Here is a 26,550-nt window from a genome sequence, read left to right as displayed (position 1 = left end):
ATGGGTGCAGAGTTCCCTTTATCCCCCTTGCAGAATGGTTCCCAATGCTTGAAGCTGCCTCCGGCGCTTCCACCCTGGTGTCTGGTGCAATGTAAGGAAGGGAAGAGCAGGATTTGATTTTCAGGGTGTTTTGTGACTCAAGGCTGCAGATCCACCTCAGGTGTTGCTCCCAGCAGCACCAAAAGGACTGATAGAGTCAGCTGTTCTCCCTGCCCTGCTGATACTCCCTTCACTTTCTGGTACCCTAGTTCCTGCCATCCTCTGGTGAGCTGTGTTTGGCCTAATGAGATCATCCCCCTTGTCTGTTCCCTGTCCTGATGTTCCCATTTTCACCCCAAGTGACTGCCTCTTGCTGTTTGGTTCTGGTTACCATGATGCCCATCTTTGAGGCTTTGCAGTAGTTCTGGAAGTTCATGATGCTCTGGCACTTTCACTGTAAGTTTTATTGTTTTCTCTGTTTTATTTTATCCTCCTTTATTGGAAACTCTCAGAGTAAAATAAATACAGTTATATTTATTTTCACGCTTACAAGTGGAGCTCCTGATTAATTCTTTGGGTTATTATCTACTTGGCTGTTTGTTTCTATCATTTCTTTGAATCAGTAATTGCTGAAGTTTATGCTGTGGTCTGTACTCTGCTGAGACATTGATTAATGTTTTGGTTAGCTGAGCTACTTAAAAAGAAAATCTAAATCAAAAAGAAAATCTAAATCAAAACTGAGTATCAAGAGAGAGTGGCGTGGGGCCTCACTGGGTCACCAGCCATGACCAGCTGTGGTGGGCACAGCCCAGGATGTTTTGTGCTGCTCTCCTGCCCAGTGTCTCTCATGCATCTCACTCAGACATTTTCCTTCCTCCTTCCAACACCTTTCTTTTTTCCTCTTGAGAAATGAGTGAATTCTTCATTGTTGGCCTCTTCTTTACTCTCCAAATTATTGATGGATGTTTCGTGTTTACATGATGCTTTTCCAGTCTTTTGTTTTGTTAGTGAACAAGAGGTATTATTTGTAGGTGTTAAATACACACTATAACTGTCCTGGGGAAAAAAAAAAGCCCAAAACAAAACTACTTTTTTTCAGATATATATGTTTTAAAATACATAGGAAAATATTTAGTTTAGTCATTTCTCCTCTAGAGTTTATTGTGCCTTTTCCTTTCAGGTTCTTCCTCTTGCAGTTTTAGGAACTCCTGATACCATTGAACAGGACAGAGTCTTTGAGGTTTGTTATCCAGGGGCTGTGATGTGTCCAAAGCTCTGGTTTGTAACCAGATATAGGCCATGGATGAAGCACCCAGCAGTGGTGGTGAAGGATGCAGTTTTTCACTGAGCACAGTTTTGCTTTGTTAGTGTCAGCTGTCCTGATTTGTTGGTGCCATGGCTTCTTCCTACAGCTGCTGTTTCTTAAACAGCAACCTTTACTATTATTCCATTTCAGCATCTTTAATTTCTGTGCGAAATCATGGTCTTCTTCATGTTTGGATGACCATGGTGCTTCCCTTCAGCTTCTGCATTCTTTCCTCCTGGTCCTAGGATACATATTTCAGTAGATGTGTCAGACTGGTGTATTTTTTGTTTTTACTGCTTTTCTTTTTATATGGATTAAGCTGGCTATGTCTCTGAAGATATTACAAAGTTACTTCAGTGGTGTATTGGGGGTTTTATTCTGCTGTGATTCAGCTGATTTTTGCTCTCTGCCTCTTGAAAGCAATGCTATTACATGTTTGCCATGATTTTTTTTCCTGTTGCTGTCATCCCCATTCTTGCTGACCTTATCCAGAAATTCTCTTGAAAATATTAAGTGTTGTCTTCAACTATTACTAATATTCATTAGAAAAAAATGATGCTGTTTTTAAGGTAGACATTTGGAAATATGTCTGTTATGATACATATTTGAGAAATTGATAGTGGCTTCCTTTTTGTAATTTAATCTTTTTTTTTTGTTCTACAGCTGTAATATATTGAAAAAACTTATGTTTACAATTTCATGGCTGTTAAAAGCTTTATTATTATTATTTTTCATTACCCAGAATTCAGTTAATTTCCATTTACTAATCTACCACACTCTCTCATATCTTTTGCTGGCTAATAGGAAGACAAAATATTTTTTTCTTTCAAGTTTGGCCTACAGCTCATAAACCCAATTTCCATTATTTGTATTGATGTCAAGATGAGGAAAAACATATTTTGAGAGTTTTACTCCTCTTTGTCAAGGGTGCTATGTTATGATCAATATCACTTTAAGTAATTGGCATTTGTATTAAATGTCAACTGAATAGAAATTCTAGACGTTCCCTGATTTGGTGCGTTCAGAATTTTATAAATCATTAGTTTAAATAAGTTTCTGTAGGATGATAACTTTATACATTGAATATCAAGTATGCGCTGTGCATACAAAGTGAGTTGATATGAAAGTACCAGATTGGGATTTGAATACTGTGCACCAGTTTTTCTTCCAAGTCATCTCTCTGCAAGCTCGTCTCTGTCTTTATTGAAACACTGGCCACATTGCAAGGCAATTATTCAAGTTGCCAAAGAAAAAAAGGGGTGTGTGGGTATGGAGCAGTGAGAAAATTTAAGGACTTAATAGCCAAAACACAGATCTTTAATTTGAATTTGTCCTGGCCTTTGGGTGAAGTTGTATGATGGTGTCTTTTCTTCAGAGCCATTGGTGCGGTGCTTTGATCAGGCGCAGTCTCAGAACGCATCAGTCTTGGGAAGCCACATGGGGTGGGGTTTGTGAGATCAGTGCTGCGGGTTTGGTTTGGGTTTTCCTCCTGCTGAGGTGAGCTCCATCACACAGGTTGTTAAGAGGGGATACAATATAATGCACGTGGTTTGTGTTCTCTTACACTGCAGCTGTGCCTTCAGCTGTCAGCACCTGATGAGGACATTGCTGTGTGTCCCCACTCCTGCCCCTCAGTGTGCTGGCACTGCCTCACATGGCAGCAATGCACAGAGTGGGGAACTGGTGCAGACTGAAGCTGTGGCAGGAGGAGATGAAATAAACAGGACTGGTTTGGCGAGGTGGCCAGTCAGGCTCACAGGTGACCCATCATGTGTGCTGGCTCAGAGGAGCCAGGTGTTGCACAGCTGTGTAAGGAGAGTGAACACAAAGCTGGTGACTGCTGCTGCTGTGTTCCTGTGGCTGCAGCCTTCAGCAGAGAGGGGAACTGCAATTGCTGTGTCCCACAGCTGCCTGCATGGTGACAGATTACAGATTTCTGCATTGGCATGGCCAGTAAATGTGTACTTGTCCCTTATTTACCAGGTGTGTAAAAATGCTTGTTTGTCTGAGCTTACAGCTGAAGGCACCCAGACCTGTCCTGCAGCATGCAAAGTGCTGTGTAATGCCAAATGCAAGGAAAATGGGCACGTGGTATTCACAGACACTTCTTCCATCTTCTTGTGCCAAGAGCTGAGCCAATTAAAGCGGGGTAGTGTCCTCTGGGGAGCAGTGAGCATGGAGGGGTTGGTGCTGAGCAGCAGCAGGGTGAGGCAGGGAGGCTGCCTGGCCTGGGGCCAGCAGTGTCAAAAATGAGCAGGAAATTGATTTAGTGAAGCTCTGAATTACCTTGTGCTAAATGATCTATTGACTAAGGAAAAAAAAAGAAATTAAAATTAAAAATACTAGTAATAAAATGTGGAGTATGTACCAACCAGGACAAATTGTCTGTGTTATGTGGATTTTGCTGTTCCCTGGCTTTTAGATGCTTGCAGCTCTGATATTTCATTTCTGTCATTACTGTGTGTGTAATCTATAACCTTCATCTAAGAAACACGACTCATTAATTAATCATTACCAAGGGCAAGACATGCAACAGCATCAAGTGTGCCAAATCCTCTCTCAAAGTTTTTAAGTGTCTGACTGCTCGTAGATAGCATCTCAGCAGTCCTGGCAGATTACTCTAAAGGACCAGATCTTGCAGCACATACTAAATTTATGGGGTTTTATATCAGTTCTTCCAGTGGCACTCCAAGTAATTTGCAACTCTGCCTTCCATTTATTTAACCCTCTCCATACTGCTGCTCTGAGCCCTGCTGCTGAGGTTCCTAGCCCTGCTGGGGTGGCTGGGATGAGGATGGCAGCAGGGACCTGAGGGTGGCATTGGTGCAGATGGGCAGCCCTGGAGTTTTCAGTGCTCATGATGTGGAGAGGCATTATGGAAAGGGGCAAACTGCTGCACTGTACCTTCTCTTCTGAGAAAAAGTGCACTCCATTTTTATGCTGCTTATGTAGTACCTGCTAAAATTATTTTTAAAGAATCCAGTATTATTCGGAGATGTCTGAAAGGAGCAACTTCGTTCCCTTTGGCTTTGCTGCTTTTCTTGCTTGGTTTGGCTTGTTTGTAAATACTGGTCGATGTTTACAAACACTTCTCCCCTGCTGTCTTACAGAAAGCTACTGCAAGGCAAAAAAATATTAGAACTTGTCAGACTGTATTTTTAGACAGTCTTGGTAACAAGTACGTTATTGACAACTCTGTAATGAAACATGAAACCTGTTTTGATTTTTGTTAATTCATTTTCTACATGGATTTATGATGGTTTTTCTTTTTGTTTGGCTTGTTTGGGCTTTGTTTGTTTCTTTTTTTATTTGTTTGTTTCATCTTTCTTTGGACCTTCCGCATATAAAAAAGGACAAAGGAAAAATTGAGAGCTGAAATTGTAGCTCTACTGCACTTTTTTACAGTGTCATATGCTTTTACATCTCCTGTGACTTTGAAAAGCTGTGAACTTACTTCAGCCTGATTTTTAAAGTCATTTTTGCATGATCTTGCACATTGCTCCATGGGAGGAGGTGACTCCAGCAGCACAGCGAGGGCCAGCACGGTGGCCCAGGGGGGTGACAGGCTGGCAGTGCCTGGCTGGACCTGTCCCCTCCTGGTGAGCAGGGACTGTCCCCCAGCCCAGCCCTGAGCAGGGCACTGTGGGCTCCAGAGCCAAAAACCTTCTCAGCTGTGGTCACCAAGTGTCCTTCCATCAGCCAGCAGCTCCCTGGGGTCAGTTTGAAAAGCCTGGGTGAGGTGGGCTTTGCTGAGGTTTAAAGATGTTTTCTTATGAGGTAGATTTTAACTCTCACATATTAATGATCCTTTTTTTTGGTAGCCTGTCGGTGTTTGTATCTCTGTAACCCAACACTGTTCTTATGGATCTTGCTGTTCCAAATCCAGCAGCTCCTGAAATAGTGATACATAAACAGGGAAGATATAAAAGAATTAACAATTATTAGCAAATACTGCAAATGGCACAGAATTACCAAAGCAGGAGGGAAGTATTAGAAGTGTAATTTCCACTTAAGCATAGGTTGATAGGATTGCACAAAAGAAAGTAAGCATAATAGTGAAAATAAGGAGATTATGAAAGTAAAGACTGCATCCCAAACCCTAATTAGTAAGGTTATCTGCATTTCAGCTCTCATTAGTAGCACTGGCTGGGTTTTCTTTTCACCTTTATTCATATTCTTAGAAAGTCTTATGCCAGGATTCTGGCCATAAAGATTTTACCTGATACTAATGTACACCGTGTATCCAATTCTTTGTCTTATTTAAAAAAAAAATTGATGCTTTATGGAAAGCTGTTGGCCTGAAAAAGAATTATTCCTATTCATTTCCAGGGAGATAAACCTCAGCAGTTAAGCAGTGCCAGTACATCAAGCTTCTTTTTTAACCAAAAATAAGTACCATTTATTTAAATTTAGTGAAAGACGTGGATAAAGCAGTGTTAAATGCTCTCACTGTTAAAAGAAAGTAGCTTAAAAGTTTCATGCATAACAGTGGAAAGCATTAGCTTGTCTTTGTAGGTTTTTGTACGTACTTATGATGAAACGTTTGGCTCTAATATTGATGGTTAACATGTTTCTTCCCCCCTCAACCTGTGAGGATTTTGTATATTTTTGAGTGGGCTGCCATCAATTATTTGAATTTCTTTGGCAGAATGACCAATCACTTCTTCACCCTTATTTCTTTTTGCTCAGTTTCATAATGCAGGGTGACACATATGTTTCTTTCAAAGTCATCCTACATATGGTTTTGGCTCTGCCTGGATTGTTTCATTGACCACGTGGAAATCGCTGAGGCAGTGGACACATTAGGTAATACTTGTTTTTCCAAAAATACTTCTGTGGATAATAGAAATGCTGAAGAAAACGTGGAAACCAACAGGTATCAGAAGGTATTGCATACTGAGAAGGAAAATAATAAATTGACAGAGAAAGCAACAGGTGGTCTGTGAAGTGGTGACATCTAAGGCTATTTTAAATTAGACTTTTTTGTATTAAAAATGCCCAGTGGAAAAAGTGTCACAATGCGACAGTTTTGAGAAATGCTGCTTAAGTTCATCGTGTCTTTTTGGTCTTTTGAACTGAGCAGGGAAGATGTGATTCGTTCTTATTTACTAGTTTGGCAGCGTAAAAGTTAAATTACTAAGCAATCTCTGGGCTGGAGTGTCTGCATTTGGGACAGGGAGGAGGGAAAACAGCAGGCATATGAAGAGTGGAGTCTAGGAGGTTTATTTCTTACATCTGGTGTGGGTAGATTGTGGGGTCCTTTTGGTGGTTAAAAACTGTGACAGATAAATACCGTTAAATAAAATTTAATGTTAAAGCCTTTGCTTATTGTTAGGATTTTACAGATTTCTTTTTTTTCTGAAAGTTATTCTTATTTCTTTCTGACAGATCCAGCTTGGTTTTCACTGCCCACCACAGTAAGAATTCCCTCTCACCTGATGAGCTAAAGACACGACCCTAAGGACTGCCAGACTGAGCACTGCCGACTGCCTGGTCAGTGAGTACTCACAACCTGAGTTTTGTGTGCTGTTTGCTCACAGATGTGTTTATATTGTTGGCCAAAGTGGTTCCATCTATGCTTCGAAAGTGCCTGGGAAGATCTCTGCAGGAAAGTGTTTTTGTAGAGGAAAGCAATTTTTCTCAGCACTTTGCTTTAAAGAATCTACTTCAATCTTTTCCAGCCCAAGTGAATTACTTCAGAAGGCCCCACTAAAAGAAATCTGCCTTTTTTCTGTCTACCTGCGTGTTCATTTGGGGTCGTTGCTCATCCTGACAAATTCAGGATCAAATGAGGGTGTTAGGAGTTTCTTGCTCCTGGCATCAAAATATTTTTTTCTTCACTCAAATAAGCCTTTTGTTCAGATTCCGAACACAACAAAAACTTTTTAGTCTCTATGACTGGCTGCATACAGTTCTGTATCTGTGTGTAGACAATGTATGCCATGCAGAGAAAAGACAAAGAGAAGAAACCTTCCCATTATCTGTTATTTCATGATGTCTCTAACTGCTGGTCAGAATGCTCACAAGACACCCTACAATTTAATTACTGTTGTACACATGCTCTGGGAATTCAGGTAATTATATAAAGTACCACACTTAGCCCAGTGTGTCCAGGGCTGGAAAGGGGCTGTCCTGCTTAAGAGTAGCTGAAAAGTAAAGGGAACATAAACTTTGGTTGATGGATTCCCATCAGGAAAAACCAAAACCAAACCCTACTTATGTTAAAAAAAAAAAATCCGTCTTCTCTTATGGATGCTAATTTTGCTGAGAATAATTTTCAGTGAGACACCTGAGAATTCTTACTTGAGTAATTTAATTCAGTGTTTCATGGGAAGCTACTTCCAGATTATGCCTTTTCTAAATCTCTCATTTGGAGTTAGTTTAATACAACATTTTAAATTGTTTCACTTGTCTTGAAAAGCATGGTAAAATAGTGGGGTTTAGATATGGCAAGCACCAAATTCTGAGGGAATTATTTAATTCACACTGAAAAAAATCAACACATTCTTCTGCGTTGTTTGCAATGGGTCATTTGGTTGTCATTACATATTTTCTACTGGAAGGTTAATTTCTGACTCCAGGGTGTACTTTTTCAGATTTTAGGCCATTAAGATCCATGCTCCATATTTATAAAGTAAATTACTCCAAGGGTCTGATCTTTAAATTTTCAAATTTTATGTCATGTAAGAAAATTAAAATGAGAAAAACGAGATACTTCAGTATAAGGAATCCTTTATAATGTGAAAGAAAATATGGAGGGATTGTGGTGGTTTTAAAATTTATTTTTATTATTTTACAAGTCTAAATTTCATGACAGTTTTCTACTAGATCTGTATGGTTAGAAATACGAAATAGGGGATTCCTGAAATCTGTTTTGACTATTGTAAATATATCTATGTAGTCTCTGCATAAGTTGTTTGTATATGCTCTGTGTCTATGTTCCTGTATTTAAGGGATCTTCATAGCTCATCTTTAAGTAGTTAAAGAACAGATTGACAGGTATTTCCCACAGCAAATTCCAGAACAAGCATTAAGTGATAAAAGATAGTGGTTCCAGAAGCTCTCACTTTTGCTCTGTATCTCAACAGCAGTTTGTCAGGGAAAGGTTGCAGAAGTAGGTCCTTGGTGAGAATTTCAAAACACCTGATAGCTCAATCTCAAAATCCCCTGCTGTAGTCTTGGTTTGTTTGTTTTTGCTGTCTGTTTTTTAAAATAACACCGAATGATCTCCCAGGGTCAGACAGTAAGTCAGTAACAAAGCTGAACATAAAACCAAATTGATAATTCCCTGCAGTAATTGAGGTTGACAATATGCCTGCTTAAACTTTCAGAATGGAGGCTAGATCCTGTGCATTACTTATTTTCATTGCTCTGGAAAATTCTGAGGCCAGGAAGGATTTTCAGGTACTGAAGAAAAAGTTTTCTTCTTACTCCCATCATATGTCTGGGGGAGTTTGCTTTGGGTTTAATTTGACTTGAGACACAGGCTGGGACAAGGAGCTCAGTGCTGTGTGTGAGGAGCAGAGCTTCCCTTCCCTGGCAGTGAAATATTTGCTTTAGAGGATCTCCAGCAGCTCCTCCAGCTGAGAGAGGGCTCCTCACTGAGCCCCAGGACAGGGGAGGAACACGAGCACCACAAGATCCCCTGCAGCACAGTACAGCAGCTGATTTGGGATTTCATTCTGGGGCTTTAGGATTTTGGGAGATATTCTGTCTTTAGTGGGAGTCTTCCTCTGCTGCAGGTTTGGGTTGGGAATTTGCCCTGGGTTCTGTCCCAGGTGCTGGTGGCATCACTTGTTTTCAGCCTATTGTAGGTGCTGTCTGTTCTTTATTTCACTCCTAAACTTGTGTTCCTGTGCATTTCCTGGTGTGATGAGGAAGTGCTGGGAACTTCCCAGTTAATTCCCTTTTGTATGGTTTGCCCAGCCCTTCAGCACTGCCTGTTTCTGCCTTATGTTCTTTGTACATCTGTCAAAAACTCAGTCAGCTCCTAAACCAATTTCCCTCCACTGTGCCCTTCTCCAGCATTCTCTGTGTTCTTCAGAGGCCATGGCTGTGACATCAATCTTTCAGCATATATTTTAGTTTGGTTTTTTTTTTTTTTTTTTAATTTTTAAATTTGATTTCTTTGCAACAAAGGTTTCTATAATCCCATCATGGTGGATCAAAGCCTTTCGAAAGTAACTACCTTAGAGGAAAAAGTTTAACTTCTTGAACAAAACCCTTCTGGACTTATCCTCAAGGGAGGACTCAGTTTCTTAGCTTTATGCATCTTGACAGGAAATTTGTGTCTTCTGAGGGAGTTGGAAGAAAACAGCCTCCACTGCCAACTTCTGTGCTCCTCTTAGTTCCAGGTCTGGAGGATGCAAATTTTTTGGCATTTTTAGTGCTGCCACTCTGAAAAAAAGAGCATATTCTATATGGTTTGAAAACCTTCTGCAAACTCCCATTGGTATAAATAGTCAAAACTACTTGAGCAAATTGCAAAAGAAGCCCTTTTTTTTACTGTCAGACTTGGCTGCTCCTACCATGTTGGGTTTATTAGTTTGCAATGATTTTGGAAGGGAACAGAAGTTAACAAATAATGTGTTCTTAAGTATTTGTATCTTTTATTTCTTAGGCAAAATCTCACAATCAGAGCTTGATAAGAATTAGCACTCACAAATGGAGCCACAAAACCAATGCAACTTCTGCTGTTGATTTTTCTCCTGGGTAACTCTTGGCAGCCAAGGCAGGTTACCATCCTGTGTAAGCATCAAACTTACTTAGAGTAAATTACTCTAAATTATAAACTAACCAATAAATCAGCACTGCTACAGTGGTGTCCTCCCATTCCTCCCCCCATGCCTGAACTGTGTATCCCAAATAATAATCAATGTATCAGAAAATTGTTTTAATTTTCTTCTTAATTTTATGCAGAAGAAAATGAATGCTCTCCTGGAATTACTAGCAATAATTAAACCTGGTGAAAGAGCAGGGGCATATATGCAATTAAAATAGGTCATTGTAATGTGATAATTACAGAAGTAGAATTAAGGTGTTGCCCATGATTTTGTAAATTATGCCATATCACCAAGTGCCATTTTTTTTTACATTTTTGTCTTTGTTATGAAGTTCAGTAAGATATTAATGGGGCTAACCAATTTTACAAGTGGTTTTAAATTAATCAGGACATATGCCCACACACTGGCCTTAGCACTGCAAGCATATTTGTTGGGAGAGAAATTTATTTGGCAGCATTCTTTAAGACACAACATTGGATATGAAGGAGATGAAGCACTGCCATTTCTCAAGTACTGCATGAGCAGATGAGAAATTGAATATTACTTTGGATAAATTCAGGCCTCTGTCAGATATATGGAAAATGGGAATAATTCAAGCAGAACAGTAAGCCTAGGATAATTAAAAAATAAATTACTGTATCTTAAAATATTTTAGTGGACTCTAGATATGAGTGTTCAGACTGAGAAGGATGTAGTGAGAAAAACTAACTATATGAAAACACCAAATTATCACTAAAGGTCAGGTAAGAATGTACTGGAAAAGATAACTGAATATTTGAAGTCCTGTTGTTTGTTTTGTTTGGGATTTTTTTTTGACTGACTACTATGTAGCTAACAAAGTTGAGAGTTGATAAATAGATGCTGGTAGTATTTGCTATTTTATGAGAATTCTCTTTGAGTCAGGTACAAGTTTTATTAACAATAATGTGCATTCTGTGCCATGACATTGTATAATTCATGTATTCTTCCAATACCTCCGTGGGATATGAGATTTTGTATGAAAAAGGACATTGTATAATTCATTTATTTTTCATAAACTTGAGTGGGATATGAACCTCTGTGTGAAAAAGGCTCTGTGGGGAAAAATATTTGAGTTTTGGCCTTTGATTTTTCTAACTAAGTGCAAGTTTTAATATATGTCATAGTTTTAAAAAGAAAACTCATCTTGTGCCTTCTGTGGGAGTCTGGGGCTGTGGGTGAAAGGGTGGGGAAAAATGCTGTAGCTATTCAGGCTGGCCTGGAGTGGCAGCTTGAGGGAAATGTTAGGATAACTATCTGAATGCTTCTTAAAGGGAGATTGAAGGGGACAGGTCTTGCCTAGAACCTCCAGAAATGACATTCTGTGCGTTCTGGTGCTATCCTTGGAGAGCCCAAAGAAAACAGTTACAGCTCATGACAGATTGTTCTCTATAAAAATTGTCTGTGTAACCTGCTACAAGCACTGAATAGGGGTAGCTGGCATGAAGGAAAATGTAAAATCCTGTCTGTGGTGCAGTAATCTGCCCTTTATTTATGGTTTTATTTCTTCCTTCCTGTATTGAAAACAGCATTGACAATTCTAGATTTTTTTGCAGCTGATTCTGAAGTCTTCCTGGAAACTTGGTGGGGTTTCAAAAGAAATTCTGTGTGTTTGGGGATGATGTAGCCCTTCCTGTTTGATGATGAATCCTGGGCTGAACTATTTCAGAGTGAAATAGTTTCCTTGTGAAAGATCCTATTTCCTTGTGAGAGGGAAAGGTTCTCAGTCAGCATCTGTCCTGGAAGAAACCCTCTGTCTGTAATTACTTCGTGACTGGAGTTTGTGGTGCTCTGACTGTGTAGGTGTCTGATAAATGTTTTTGGTGCAATACAGCACACATATGAGCAATGAGTGGATAAAGCTGCATTTTAGTTCCATTCATTCCAGACCAGGCTGATGCCTTTGCCTTCATGAACAGCTAATTTTTGTGTATTTAACAAAAAAGAAAAAAAAAAAGAAATCTGTATGAGAAGGGAGTATTGATAAGCAGATGTTATTTTTCAGGTTTTTCCTTTGCTTTTTATTGCACTGTTTTTGTTTCTAGAAGTAGCGGGTACAAATAAAAAATACAGTTACAAAATACAGTCTGACTGTGAATCAGCCTGAAATTAAATCACAAGTTAACTTCTACTGAGCAACCTGTATCTGCTTGGATAGGATCTTCAAAAATCAGGTATGATAGAAAGAAAACAGAAGAACTAGATAAAAACTAAACTGCCATCACAGTGAGAATCAAAATAGTCGGCGTTCCCAGACCTTGTGTATGGGAAGCAGCACCCCATGAGTACTGACAGCTGCACGTGCTTGGTGCTGAAGCTGGGACGTGAATCAGGGACAGTGAGCCTGAAGAACAGCTCAGGTGTCCCTCTGGAGGTGCTGAGTGCAGGAAGGGAGAGGCAGGTGAGCAGGACACCTTGCAGGGGTAGCTCAGTTTTGCACATCAGGGACCCTCCAAGGGTGTTAACCTTGACTAGAAGAACATGGCAATAGGGCTTGGGTGAGCCCTGTGCCATTCCACGGGGTCTGTGAGCCAAAATGACCCATAACACAAACAGTTTTTGTTCTGCACTCTTATTCTGCCGTTGAACTTGAAGCTGTGTGCAGGGATGGTTGTGGTTTGCTAATTGTCTTCAAGCTATTATTTCCTCTCGGTGTCACTGGGCCTCCTACAAGTTTGCATTTACATAAATACATCTCATGATGTTGGCACCTTTACAGTGGCCTGAAATGGGAAAACACCATGGTTACTATTGTCTTACATCATCTACTACAGAAAAGCAAAATGTACCTAAGGGTGAGTTTCATCAAATTAATTTAGAATTATAAACTCAATATAAATGGATTTTTATTTGATTTTTACCTTGCCCCTGCCCACTTATTTTACTGGCAGATGGGTCTAACCCTACCTTTTTGAGCATGTGCAGCAGAAGCAGCTTTGCTTCATGCTGATCCTTACTGACCCAGCTTTTTATACCCCCTGGCAATCTGCTCTGTGCTTGTACAACACCAGGTTCATTACAGCCTTGTGAACATGTGCATTTAAACAATCTGCCTACTGGTAGAGAGATCTTTTTGTTCTTTTGCTTTACAAGACTGCATCTTCTTATTTTTTTTAATATTAGCTTTGTCATAACTGTCACGTGGCACATTTCACGGCCAGTTGAAGTTTCCCTCACTTTAGCAGAAATCCAGCTTATTATGCAGATACCCACTTTCGAGAATGAGCATCTGCAGCTACTCAAGACACAGAGATGCTGGTGAATGTGTCTAGGCATCTTCATTTGTTGTGCTGTGTTGTCCCTGAATAAATATGCAGAATATCTGGCAGTTGAGCAGTCACAATGCAAAAAGAGAAGCACACTGGTGTTTTGTTATGTGATAGCCGGCTGTGCCACTGATTATAAAGCATGTAGCTGAACCCAAGGGGAAGGAATTTTTCTTTTTAAAAAGTATTCTAAATATTTTTCTTATTTCTATTTTTTTTTGTCGATCTCCTTAGCAACAGAAACAGATGTTTCTTTTCTCTTAGTCATTACATTCAAATAAAGTAGCTGCTTCAAAAATAAGGAAAGCAATTTCTATGAATTGGGTAGCAATTAATTATTGCCAAGATCTTTTAGGATGATAATAAGACATGCAACAATTGGCTTTTTTCTTTAATTGAAATATAGCTATCTAGTTAACCTGTGCTGGTTAGGTGAGCTGAAATCTATCTGCTTTTATAGTGCAGTTGTGTGATAAAGACAAGAGTGAGCTTGAATATTTCTGGTTTATTGAGGAGATACATAGTATCAGTGTGCACCTAATGTTTTATTAATTTATTACTTCAAAGCAAGTCAGTGAAGAGTTTGCCTTGAAGACAAAGAACTAAATATGCATGGCCTTACAAATATATATTTTTGTATGTCAATTTACAGTATGAAATGGTATAATTAATTTTAAATGTGGACTTTGTTTTACAGTGATGCTCTTTTTCAAGTTTCTGTCTGTTTTTCTCTGGACTTTTATTGTACAATTTTAAGCTTTTATTTGGGTTTCAAAAGGGTTTACTGATCCATGATTTTCATCTGTATGGGCACAAGTGCCTTCCTAATTCACAAGAAACTGGCACATGTAGATGAGATTTAGAGAGAAAGGAGTTAGGACTGCAGAATCAGGATATGGATGGATCTCTGTCAGCCAAGAGAAACAGAGTCACCTCTGAAGTTTGGAGAGGAGGACTTTTGCTGTTCCCCTACTCCTGAGTGATTGTCATTTAAGATAACTGCATGTGCATGGACCCACATTTCTGCTTAAAAACCAGTGCAAAAAACTAACCTTCACTCCTGACAGTGTTAATCTGTTTAGTTCATCTCATGGAGATTTAGTAGCAGTGTTGAGGGGAAAAACAGTTCTTCAGATGGGTGAAATTGGGAAACCTTAATCTCAACTGGGGCTAAACTGGCTGCTCTTTTTTTACAAGCACGTTCTCCTGCAGCATGCACATCCACAGCAGGAAAAAGAAAACAAAGCCTTGGACATGAATTTACTTCAAGAACCAGCAAAACTCAGAGAAGGAACAGGTGAAGATTATGCCACAACCTTTAATCACAGTTGTACTCTTCCTGATGCTTTCCTTTTTTTTGTCTCACTCCAACCCTGAAAATAATAATTCTGACTGGGACTCCTTTAACCACGTGTTGGTGGCAAAAGTGGTTTTGAAAAGCTTTACCAAAGAACCATCTGGAGCATGTGAGGGCCAGGAGCACTGAGAACTTCCTCCATGGCAGAGCTGATGAGCTGGGAGGAGCAGTGAGCAGCAAAGCCTGCCTGTAATCCTTTCACCTGGCCAGCACATCAGACACATGGGCAGCTGCCCAAATGCTGCTTCCCTCCGTTCAGGGGAGCAGACCATGCTGCCCCTTAGGTTGTGCCAAAGCAGGGCTGGAACCATCTGCATTCTAGTTGGATGTGCAGAGTAATCAAAAGTACAAATATGAAACCATCCCTGATTGCTCAGTAAGTGCAGAATCTTGGTGTCTGCTGTAGGCTGGAGGTGGGCACAGCTCCTCAGGGTGAGGGTGCTGCAGGAAGCAGAGCAGCATGGTTTGGGCAGGGCTGTCAGGGAAGATGGGCACTGTTCTCTGTTCACCCCAGTGGAACTTCTGTATGTGGGTAAGGAGCAAAGTTGACTTGTGGGAGGATCGCAGAAGGGACAGCTTTCATCACTTGTGGCCAGGGACAGTGTTCCAAAAATGGCAGGAATATTTATTGCAGGAAAGGGTATTAGAAAAGAACAAAACCTTGGTGGGCAGGCAGGGAGGCAGCCTGCAATGGTATCTGCTTGTCTGTAGGCAGTCCTTGCCTGGTGCTGGCTGCTAAAGTTAACTTTTATTCCTACTCAGTGTTGAGTTTTCAGTTTATTGTAGGTTAAACAAATGTTGGCACTATGAAATAAGAGTAGCTAAATGAAATCTTACTGCCAGGGTCACCTTCTGTGAGCGAGATTCAAACAGGTGTATGAACTTTTTGGTCATGCTTTCCATGCCAGCCTTTGGTTCATGCTGGCTCTGTCCCAGATGAATTCTTGGAGTAGGAGGGCTTTTCTGGGGAGCAGGAGATGGTACAAATTCTTTGATGATAGAGAAGCAGTGAGGCAGCCCTTTGCCACTTGGAGCAATAGCAGCCATCAGTGTGGCTCTGTGAAGACACCCTGTTCTGTAGCAGTGCCTGGAAGTTGGTGGCTACAAAGTGGGAAAGGACTAAGCTGGTTTGTGATAAAAGCAGAAATTTCACTGCCCTGGTGTCTCCCTGGCTGACCATCCAGCCATTTCAAACATTTCCCTTGGCACCACTTGTCTTGGTGTTTCCTGGGTTTTGGAAAATCATTGCTTACAAATTGGTGGTCTTTTCAAATAAATGTGGATCATTCCTACAGGGTGTTTTAGAGGAAATTGCAGATTTTCTTTTGTCCTCTCTGTTTGTTTCATATGTAAGTTGTTTTTTACTGCCATAGATTTGCTTACTTGAATAAGAGAGAATTTAGAAGAAAATTACTAATTCTTTCATCATTAAAGTGGACAGAAAAATAACCCTGGCTAATAAGAAAGTGCTCTCAATGCCTACACAGTTTCATGGACACAGCTCTTCAAATGCTCCCATAGCAAATGGGGGCCTTTTTAACCTTCCTGGTAAATCACCCCTTAAGGTAAAATAGCTGATAATTCTGCAGCTCTTCACGATGTCTGTCCAAGTTATTTTTAAAGACAGACTTGTCTTGAAGAATACTTCTTTGATATTGAAAGAATGAATTCCACTCAGTTTAATGCTAATGAGAATGAGATATGTAAAATCAGTATTTTGAATTATATGTGAGAATATAGGGGTTAAATATGCCCGTTAACTGGACTGAATATTCATAATATCTGTTGAGGGTTTTTGTGCATGAGAAATATGTGAAGGTAATTTGTTGAATCAATATTCCTGACAGGCCTGTTTTATGTGTGGCTTGTCAGGGGCTGGGAGAGGATTGTTTTGGTTAGTTTGTTTGTTCTTAGTCTGATTTTAAGGAACAATCTGAATTAATTGCCTTGGGTTGGTTCTGTTGACGCTGTAGAGTGGTGACACTGTACTCCTGGAATAAAAGAAAATATATCAGAAAGAAAGCAATGAAGAGTAATTGTCTTCAAATGTTTGGCAGCAACCACTCCAAGACCTCATAGTTACTCTAAGTTGAGGGTAAATTTTCAGTAAAAAGATTTCATCTTTTTTTTGCATCAGATTAGAATCACAGAACACAAAATTAGGTACTGATTTTTAATTTTACAATTTTACTGTAATGATTAATAATTATGGACCCTAATCAGGCACATGTCAACACTGAGGACCATTTTTTGTTATATATTTCAGGTATACTCTTAAAAATATTACTATTTTAAATAAACTTGTAATATAAACACCTTCATAGAACCTGCTGTTGTGTGGAATTCATTGTGCTCTCTAGAGAAGTGTGGAATCTGTGGAAAAATGCTTTTCATCCACCAAAGGAAATAGGAAATTTGACAACATGCATTTGTCTACAAAATGTGAAGCAATATCTGATGAAATATGCTTTGTCAATAAAATAAATTGCCAAACAAAATGTAATCCTTCCTCAAAATGCGTTTAGCCTACACAGTGAAATAAGCCACTTCCACAAAGTGCATTTGGTTGCTTGAATTATTTTGATTTGCTGTCTATCAGAATCTGTAGATAGTGTCTTGTGTCTTTTTTTATTGTCAGACACTCTATTTCGACCTTTTTTTATTACATATAGGTAAAATACATTTAATTTAAAGGTAGGCATTAGATAAGACGGGTACAGGTATGTACATATATGTACACATATATGTATGAAGTTGGTTATAAATTAAAAGATAACTTGGAGTCTGTTAAAAATAAAGGTATTTGGCTAAACAGAAATTTATTGCTCAGCTTTTGCATCTTGGAAACAAAAATACACAATGCTACAATTGGAAAAGACATTGCAGGTCTAACTCCTTCACCTTAAATACAAATATTTTGCCAGTTGTGTCAGGAAGAAACAGAGATAGGAATGTGTTTTTTTATCATATGTAACAAAGTAGAAATTACTTTAAAAATGTTATTTTATGAATTAGCAGCTCTCTAAGCATACAAAGCATGTTTATATAGAACTGGGTGAACTGGACCACTGCTATTCCCTGGACATGGTGCAGTGTTCCAGGTTCTCCTTCCTTTCTCCTTCCAGCCATGATGCTTCTGTAGGTAACTTTATCTGAATGGAGTGTGAGTGCCTGAATAAATAAGAATGTAATAATTGTTGAGATATTTTTACATTAATTTGGAGGACATTATTATTCCTGTCCCTTCAGCCCCATGTTTCTGAGCTAGCACAATGATAATACATTATAAAATCCATGTGAGCATGGCACAGCAGAATGATTTGACAGAAAGCTCACTGGGCAAGCAGCAGACTGATCTATATGTGACATATAGGAGCTGTTTTTGTCTGAACAACTTAATCACTGAAATGAGAGATGAGCCCAAGTACCCGAGGATAACTTGGGTACTTGGGTAAATGTCAGGGCTGTTGCATTTTCCTCTGTTTTAGTGTATATCAGGATTGCTCGCTCTTTCCTCGTGTGATTTAATGCAGTAAATCTTTATGGGAGCTGTCTGAAAATTAATAGCTGTTGTAGAAGAAACTACATAGTAGAGCTTTAAATTATGGGTTTGAATTATGTATCATTTAATATTTTATTACATAATTTTATATAGCACAACTAATGAAATACCAATTAAAAAAAAGTCATTATTTTTTAAATGTTGCTATTGAACGTCAATCCATTCTTTTTGCTTCAGCTTGTTAGTGCACCAGTGATTAAATTGCAATTAAACTTCCCCCTAATATATTTCACAGTTTAAACACCCTGAATAACATTGTTTTATATGAGTTTGGGAAACAGGGGTGCTGCCAGAGATTAGGACTGCAAAGTTGGGCTTGAGCCATTTTTGGCTTCTGTGTATGAGATAGCAAGGTTTATCAATTGGTGTGTTCTGCATCTCTTCAACCTAGATTTTGAACTTTTTCACCATGTCTGCTGACTTAGATGAAAGGCTAAGAGATCTCAGAGCTAACTAATTCCCTGCAAGATGGCAGAGAATTTTAAATGCTTGTATGATGAGGATCTCTCAGAAGAGAGAAAAGATTTCGAAATGCCTCAGCTCTAGAAAAGTGTCCATAGGTGAATGCAGCTGGGGGGGCACTAAATTCAGTCAATCAAACACAGATAAACACCTTTTATATCTGATCAACTGCATTTCATCACTTCCACTGCTCTCAGAATTAATAGCTTTTGTTGAGAAATTAGCAATGCATGATTTAAAATTACATATGGTGTTTGGGTTTTTTTGTCGTTTGCACATCTTGCTTTTTACTACATTTTCTAGCAATATCTCACTTTAAATGACTATGTTGAGTCTTCATGAAAAATTAATATAAATAGTGGGGGAAATTAAGTGAAAATGTGTATGGACCTGATAAAATTTGGTGAGGTTGTAGTGTAACTGTAGATAATTCCATATCCAGCCTCTGAGGTAGTCTCTTGCAGACTCTGCTGTATATTTGCCCTTGGATGAAGGAATAAAGTATCAAATTATTTCCCATTATATTGAAATTGATTAGAGATAAACAATATTTGAGTTTAATTAGTTTCAAGGAAGCCTAATAATTGGAAGGCAAAAATGAGTGCAATTCCAATCCCAGTGTTCAAAGTGTATAGAAAATGCTGGAATTTTCTCCAGTTTAACATTGCATTTAAGTGTTCTAGTTGTCTGTCAAAGAGAAAGGAAATGTGCCTGTTCATTTGGGTTTATTCATAAGGTAGTGTTACAGACAGAAAAATGGATGCACTTCAGGAATAAAATGTCCTGCATAAATTTTTAAAGTACATTTCTAAAACCCTGAAATGATGAATATTAAAGCAGCTTTATGCACGCTGTGTTAGTGTTTTGTAGCAGCTGCCTAAAGTGATAGCAACCAATATTTTCATTCTTATTTTTTTCTGGTCCTATTTTATTCTTATTTTTTCCTGGTCATTCTGTGTTAATGTGCTGTCCCAAGGCTTTGAGTGTCTCTTGATTCCCTCTTGCAGCAGTTCCTTACACTCAGGTTCTGTCCTTTGAAGGAAATGATGATAGAAATAGATGATATCTGTTGAGCACTGATAACAACTGCATGAAGAGCAGTGTTCAGAGTGCTGGTCCTGAGCACAAAAAAGCAGTGAGTGGTGTTTGGCCTTGGGCTCCTGCATGGTGTCACCTGCTCTCTTCATCCATCATCACCAACACCAAACATCTTCCTGGCACTCTCGCTAACAGGAGGATAAGCTGACTCACAAATATTGGTTGCCAAGTGAACCAGGATCTTATTTGCCACTAAAAATTAGTAAATTACTAAATTTCTTTCTATTACTGTAAGATTAATAACATTTCTAGATGTTTAAAATTCTGTGGGTAACTTACTGAAGACCTGTCCTCAAAGACTTGCATAGGATCCTGCAAGGATTTTGGCATTCACTCTGTAGTTACTTCTGTTGGGGTTTTGGTGCATTTTTAATTATTTGATGTGCCAGAATGATTTCTGTCAGATTTAGTTTTGAGTGCAGTTTCTCTGTGCTCTGTGACACAGCCTAAAGCTGGTAGCCAGCTCCTTTGATCTGAGCTTTTCACTGTGGTGGCTTTGCAGCTTCTTCAACCATGAGCTGTTGGCATGGATGAGCTGCTTTTGTGGAACAAGCCTGTGTTTGCTCCTCAGGAGTCAGCAAATTATTGCATAACATGGAAAGGGCCTTAAACTGTAGGTTTTGGTGTGCACTTGAAATTTTCTTCTTTCCTTTGACCTTGACGTTTTTTGTCACAAAATTTTCCAGGGACCAGTGGTCCTTGATGTGATTGAGTGCTTTGTTCTGCTCTGGTTTACTCTCTGAATAGGCTCCCAGCATCCATGTGGATACAGGAATGATATCCCATTAAACTGGCACAGTGATAACACACACCTTTGGAATTTCTGTCTTTCTCTTGTGCGCTTGCCATGCTTCAGTTCCTGCAGGTTTGGGTTTGGAGTTTTTTTAAATGCTGGAGTGGACTTTCATGCCTGTGTTTTCAAGTGGTTGTTTTTCAATTTCTCTTCTGTGTGACTGTGGCTGTGTAGGAACAGGGCCCAGGGAGCAGTTCCCCATTGCATAATTCCCCTGAAATTCCCCTGCCTTCCCTTGCTTCTCCACATTAATTGTTGATTTGGAAAGAATTGCCAAAACCAGGAATTACAGACATCACAACTGAGATAGTTCCATTTTCAATCTTTCTCTGCCAGTCATGGGGGCTCTGGCTACACTGGAGTAAAATTTTATAATTGTTTTCTTAATATAAACCTTACAGTGTGTGTTGAAGACAGAATGTTAGAACTAGGATTTTGAGGCAGTTTGGTTTGTTTATTTTTATATTGAGATCCTTTATGAAAGATGTTTGCTTAAAAGTTGAGGAAAATGTATAATATTTGTGAAAATCAAATGATTCTTGATAGCACTGGGAAGATTCATTTCTTGGGAAGGGTAACTGCAGTCTTAATCCATAACTTAGAAAGATGAATCATTTGGAAAAGTCATAATAAACGTTCGTTTAATTAGTTTTGCAGAGGAAAAAAAAGTAGTGAGAAACATTGACATTAAAAGAAGTATAATTTTAAATTAAGCTCTAAATAAGATTTGCTGTATTGATAAGTTCAACAAAAGCAAGTGTCTAAGGAGACTTCAAAAAGCAATGTGTACAATTTATCAGAGTGAAATAGCTTTGTGCAAACATTGTATTTTGGCAAATTATTGAAGTGAGCATTGTGAATGCTTTTTTGAATGGAGTGATATGCAAGCCTTCATCCAGGAGTTAATATATCACCTGGAAAAAGCACCAGCTATCTCCATGCAATTTTCAACAGTATGAGCGTAATTGCAGAAAGACCAAAACACAGCCTTCAAATTAGGGCAAGGAGCTTACAATAAAAATTAAACCACCAGAATATAAATGAATTAGCAGAAGAGATGAAGTTAAATATATAGGAAATTATCTCCCATGAAATTTCTTACTATATAAGTTTTATATTTACATGATATTATTATGTACTGATTGATACATGAACATATTTTTTTTAAAAATAAATTTGATCTGAAGGAGTTTCATTGACCTTATGTACTGGGATGTTGCATCTTGTGTTCTTTTAAAGGTGAGATTGTAGAAGCAGTACAGTGCAAGCCTGCAGTTAAGTCCTTGAGAAAGCAATCTGTGAAAGCAAGCAAGGCTTTTATCTTTTAAATGTTTTATTATCAAAACATACCAAACATAAATATATAGCAATGCTTGCTGTTCTGATCCATTTCTTTTTAAAGATGTTTGGTTTGTGTAGGGAGACTCCAAATGATACCATGTTCAGGTGCAACATCTCAGTTTGCATCCCTCATTCAAAAATAAACATTTCCAACTCAAAATAAAATTCCACTACTGTTGGTAATTAAGTGCATGGCTGCAAATGACAAATCCTCAACCAAACCAAGAAGTTTTTTGTCTGAATTATTGCCACAGTAAAGAGAAGCAGTGGAATAACATCTGCCCTGGGTGATAGAAGGGAAGGTATTTTGAAGTCTTGAAAGCAGCAGAGACGTCACATAGTTATTGACGTGAATGAGTAATTGATTGATCAGGTAATAACTATCCTAATTTAAACCTGACAAGGAAATTGATAGTTGATATTGTTAAATATCATCTAATGAGGCAGAAAGAAGATGGAAGAAAGGCAAGAGTGCTGTGAGTCTGGTGTGAGAGTGGCTTTGATAAACAAATGCAATGTGGAATGACTGGGAAACAATGGGACCCGATTAAAGGTACAATTTTCGAGTCATTTTTTAGACTGTAGGCATTATGTCCAGCATATACAATGGAGGAAAATGAGGGAAATTACTGAAACTAGGAAAACATGGCATTATGCTGTATTTGCAGAGAGTCTGCATGTGCCCTACATTGTCATTACCTCCTAATTATTTTAAATGAGCTCTGTAAAAGCATTATGCCATTCCTAAACTTTTTGGTGAGTTTAAGCATCTGGATTCTGATTTTTTTTTAATATGTTGTGTGTGTTTATTTGTTTTTTTTATCTCACATCGGATACATAGGATTTGCAACTAATTAATAGATTTACCACTTTATAAATGTTAGTGTGTAATTTCCACTTCTAGGTAAGTTCATGAAAGAGATTTCAAAAGCCAACAATAACCTAAATTCACAGATTATTTGTTTTCCCTTAAATTATTGTTGGTGAACTGTCAAAATGCCACAGAAAAGAAGGGAAAAGTTACTGCTTCTTGCTGTTGTCTAATATATGCTTGTAATTTGGTAACCTGCTCTCCAGGGTAATTAAAGATGTAGTTTATTCCCAGGAAAAGGAAAGGAAATATTTCACTGAAGGAAAAGGATCAGAAATATTTCACTGAAGGACCAGACTATGTACATTAGCCCCAAAGTATAGGGGAAAAAGTTTATGGCTTGTAATAATTGTGATAATCATTGTGCTTGGGTAACTAAGAACCCTTTATTGATCATGTTAATTATTAACAGCTATTGAGGATGCATTCTAAAAATGTTCCCAAAATTAATCTACTGTACCAAGCTTTTATTTTCTGGATTTCTTAATGAAAATAATTTAAAGGAATATTAGAGGTAAAATCAAATATAATTTGAATTATTATAAAAAAAGAAGTACTCAGTTGCATAACTTTAAGACTAAAGAGCCTGTGCTACATCAGAATTTGTGCATAGATAGCAAAAAGAAAAGGAGCTGCAGTCATAATTAGGATGATCTTTTATCCCATGTGGTTAGAAATTTTTTTTGACCCCAATGCAAATTCCAATTGCTTGAAAGTGAAGTTTTGTGTGTTTCTAAAATTAACCAGAGCTAAACTGTGCTTTTCTAAGATAGAGTATTCAACACGTTATCACGCTACATTTTTTGTAACTATTGCTTCGGAAAAATGGGAATTTTGAGTGGTTTTTATAGGGTGCTCCACTGGGGCTTAATGCAATTAAGAAACATTACTGTGATACAGATCACACTCGATTATAATAGTGGCCATTATGGAGGCAGAGAATGCTAAAAATAAAGTAGTTAGGCACCAATCTTATGTTCATAGTAGAAAGAACAAATACCATGAAAGTAGTATGTATCAATAATATATTGACAAATCATTTGGTAATCATGAAAATATGCTCTGATAGCAAAGTTATTCAAGATCTCTCTGTGCCACAGAACTTAATAATTTGGGCTACAAAAGTTTTACTATTTTTGAGGAGTTTCATGTAGGAATTTGTGTGCAAGAGGACTTGGGCTTTCAATTGCTTCTTTAACTGAGCCCCATGAGTGCAATTGTAGAACAAGGTATCATATGTGAACTTTAATAGCAATCCTCTTGCAAGAGAAAAAGAGGATGTTCTAAAGAAAGTGAACCAACTCAAGTGAGGAGCACATGCTCAAATATGGACATTATTGGGAATTACATGAATGAGGAAAAAATTATGATGATATGTCAGTTGCTTCCTTCATCTCTTGATCTGAAATGATTTTCTTTTATCAATGCATTTTTTCTGAGATAATGACATCTCCTGAACCAATCAGTTCCTATTGCCAGTGGCACTTAGCTCCTGTTAGAACCATCAGCTCAAGTGAATTAATGTGTGACAGGCCCGGTAAAGGACAGCAGCATTTATCATCTCTGAGCTCATCCCTCCCAGCAGCCCTGCCAGGCTGCATCCCTGCTCAGCAAAGCCCTTCTCACCCAGTGAATGAGCAGGATGGCCCCTGCCTGCATCCTCTGTGTCCTGTTTAGCTTTTAGAGCATGTGATAACGAGGAGTGCACAGAAGTGGCACAGCAGAACAGGCTGGCTTGGTTTTTACAGTTGGAACGTCCTGTTAGAACGTGAAATTTTAGAACTAGAGGTGAGAAAATTCAGGCTGTAAATAAAAAGACATCTTGCAAGACTGCAAGAGCAGGAGAAAAGAAAACACATAACATGTACCCCAACCAAGTTTTCAGAATATGGTAAAAAACACCATAGGGAGTTTAGTTAAGGAGGCAGACTTGACTTGGACTTGAAAAGACCATGATTTTTCCAGTTAGGAAGATGTAAAATTTGTTCTGCTTAACCTAGTAGCTGGAGCACTTTTAAAGACAAAGGGTAAGGGATGCTTATTTAAGGACGCTTGTCCTTGGGTCTTTATGTACGGAGCTCTTGGTCTATGCTGTTTTCCTTGCTTCTGCCTCACTATTCCTGTCTTCACATCTGAATTTTAGACTGACTTCCTCTACATTTGATAAAATCCTAGACAGATAAATTCTGCCAGCCTGTAGGACAGACATGCTATAACCTCAAGGGAGGGCTGCCATTTTTTTCCCCAGTGGTGCAAAATGGAAAATTTATTGGCATTTTGTGCACATTCTCTCTGTTTCCTCATATGGGTTTTCTTTGGGTGGATCTCACAAAGGATCCTGTCTGTGGCAGAGATTCCAGACGTGTGGCACTGCTGAGCTCATGATTAGACAGGCACAGCCACTTCAGAACCTCCCTGAAGAATCCTATAGACCAAGAGCAAGTCTAAGCTGTTGGAAGTGTGTGTACCAACAGGTAAAAAAAAACAATTTGAGAATTAACCACATTCTGTCTGAGCAGTGTATATTTCTTTTAAATGATTCTGTGGTAAAAGGGCTCCCCTATCCACAGTATCCCTGGAATGAAGCCTGCTTTCCTGGATTACAAGATTTTATTTTATTTATTTTTTTTCCTCCTTTTTCTTGTTTCCCTTGTGGTTGGAGCATTTATTAAGTTTCCCTCAAAGGCAATGCCTGATTTTTCATAGCTGGAGAAGAAGAATCAAGTCTAATGTGATTGTCATTGTAGGAAGATCTGTGATTGTAAAAGTCTTAAGTACCATTTGTCTTTAATGGGCTGCTTTGCCTCTCTTAGGGATTTTCTTTAAGAAAAAAAAAATTAAAAAGAACAAAAAATTGCCTTCATGAGTGTGCATAAGTGTCAAAGAAATCAAACTGTACTGTAAATTGTCTCAATTGTCTCATATGGCAAAGAATTCAGATACAATATTACTAGCTCGTTAAAACTACACCTTTTGATAGAAATTTTAGCATTTGAAATACAATGTCAGAAGATAAAAGATGAGAAAAACCTGAGATCGAGTTACTTGGTTATGAGTTAGGTTTTTTTGGTTTAGTTTTGTTCTTTTGGCTTGTTCCAGCTGGACTGTGGAACAGTGAGAGAGGAATGGATTTCTCCAGTGTCTGTCACGCCTGGGCTTTTTCCTTACAGACCTCTTCTAGTGTCAGTATCTGCGTTTGATTGTATATATTTTTTAACTCAGATGCTTTGTTTCAGTCTGGTGACTAATTTAGTCCTTGTATTCCAGTCCTCCTTCCTTCCTTAGGAGCAGTTTGACTGTCTGTGTGGCTTCTCTGTGTGTTTGAAGGATGGGTGCAATCTGCAGCTGTTGCAGGGTGCTCTTGTACCTCATTGATTAATGCCCATCTGTGATAATGGTGACTCAGCACTGACATCTCTCTTGACCACTAATGATATCTCATAGGGTTGTTTTTGTAGCAATACCTATCTATATAACGATTTAATTATGTTTTTGGTCAGGGTCTGTCTGTCAAGTGATTTGCTGCTCTAATATCAATCATTTGAATACTAGTTCAGTACCTTCTAAGTAGATAATGTCAAAGTATCAGACTTGTAATCAAGCTGAATTGAACAAATTATCAAATTATCAAGTCACTCTATCAAGGGGAACGTGCAATTCAGTTGAAAAAACCCTCAATTTTTATGGCACAGCCTTTAAACAATTTATGTGCTT

General features: G+C 38.5%; 1 protein-coding gene across 1 annotated transcript in view; it reads left to right on the top strand.

The window, feature by feature from the left end:
- TENM2 (teneurin transmembrane protein 2) overlaps nt 1-26,550 on the top strand; it is a 613,414-nt gene that overhangs the window by 54,127 nt on the left and 532,737 nt on the right. The window contains exon 2 of the mRNA XM_031060588.1: nt 6,674-6,778. The gene's annotated coding sequence lies outside the window, so the exon portion shown is untranslated. The remainder of the gene's footprint in view (nt 1-6,673; nt 6,779-26,550) is intronic.

Source organism: Geospiza fortis, unplaced genomic scaffold, assembly GCF_000277835.1.
Source record: "Geospiza fortis unplaced genomic scaffold, GeoFor_1.0 scaffold413, whole genome shotgun sequence".
In the NCBI taxonomy this organism is placed as follows: Eukaryota; Metazoa; Chordata; class Aves; order Passeriformes; family Thraupidae; genus Geospiza; species Geospiza fortis.
This window is presented reverse-complemented; position numbering and strand designations above follow the sequence as displayed.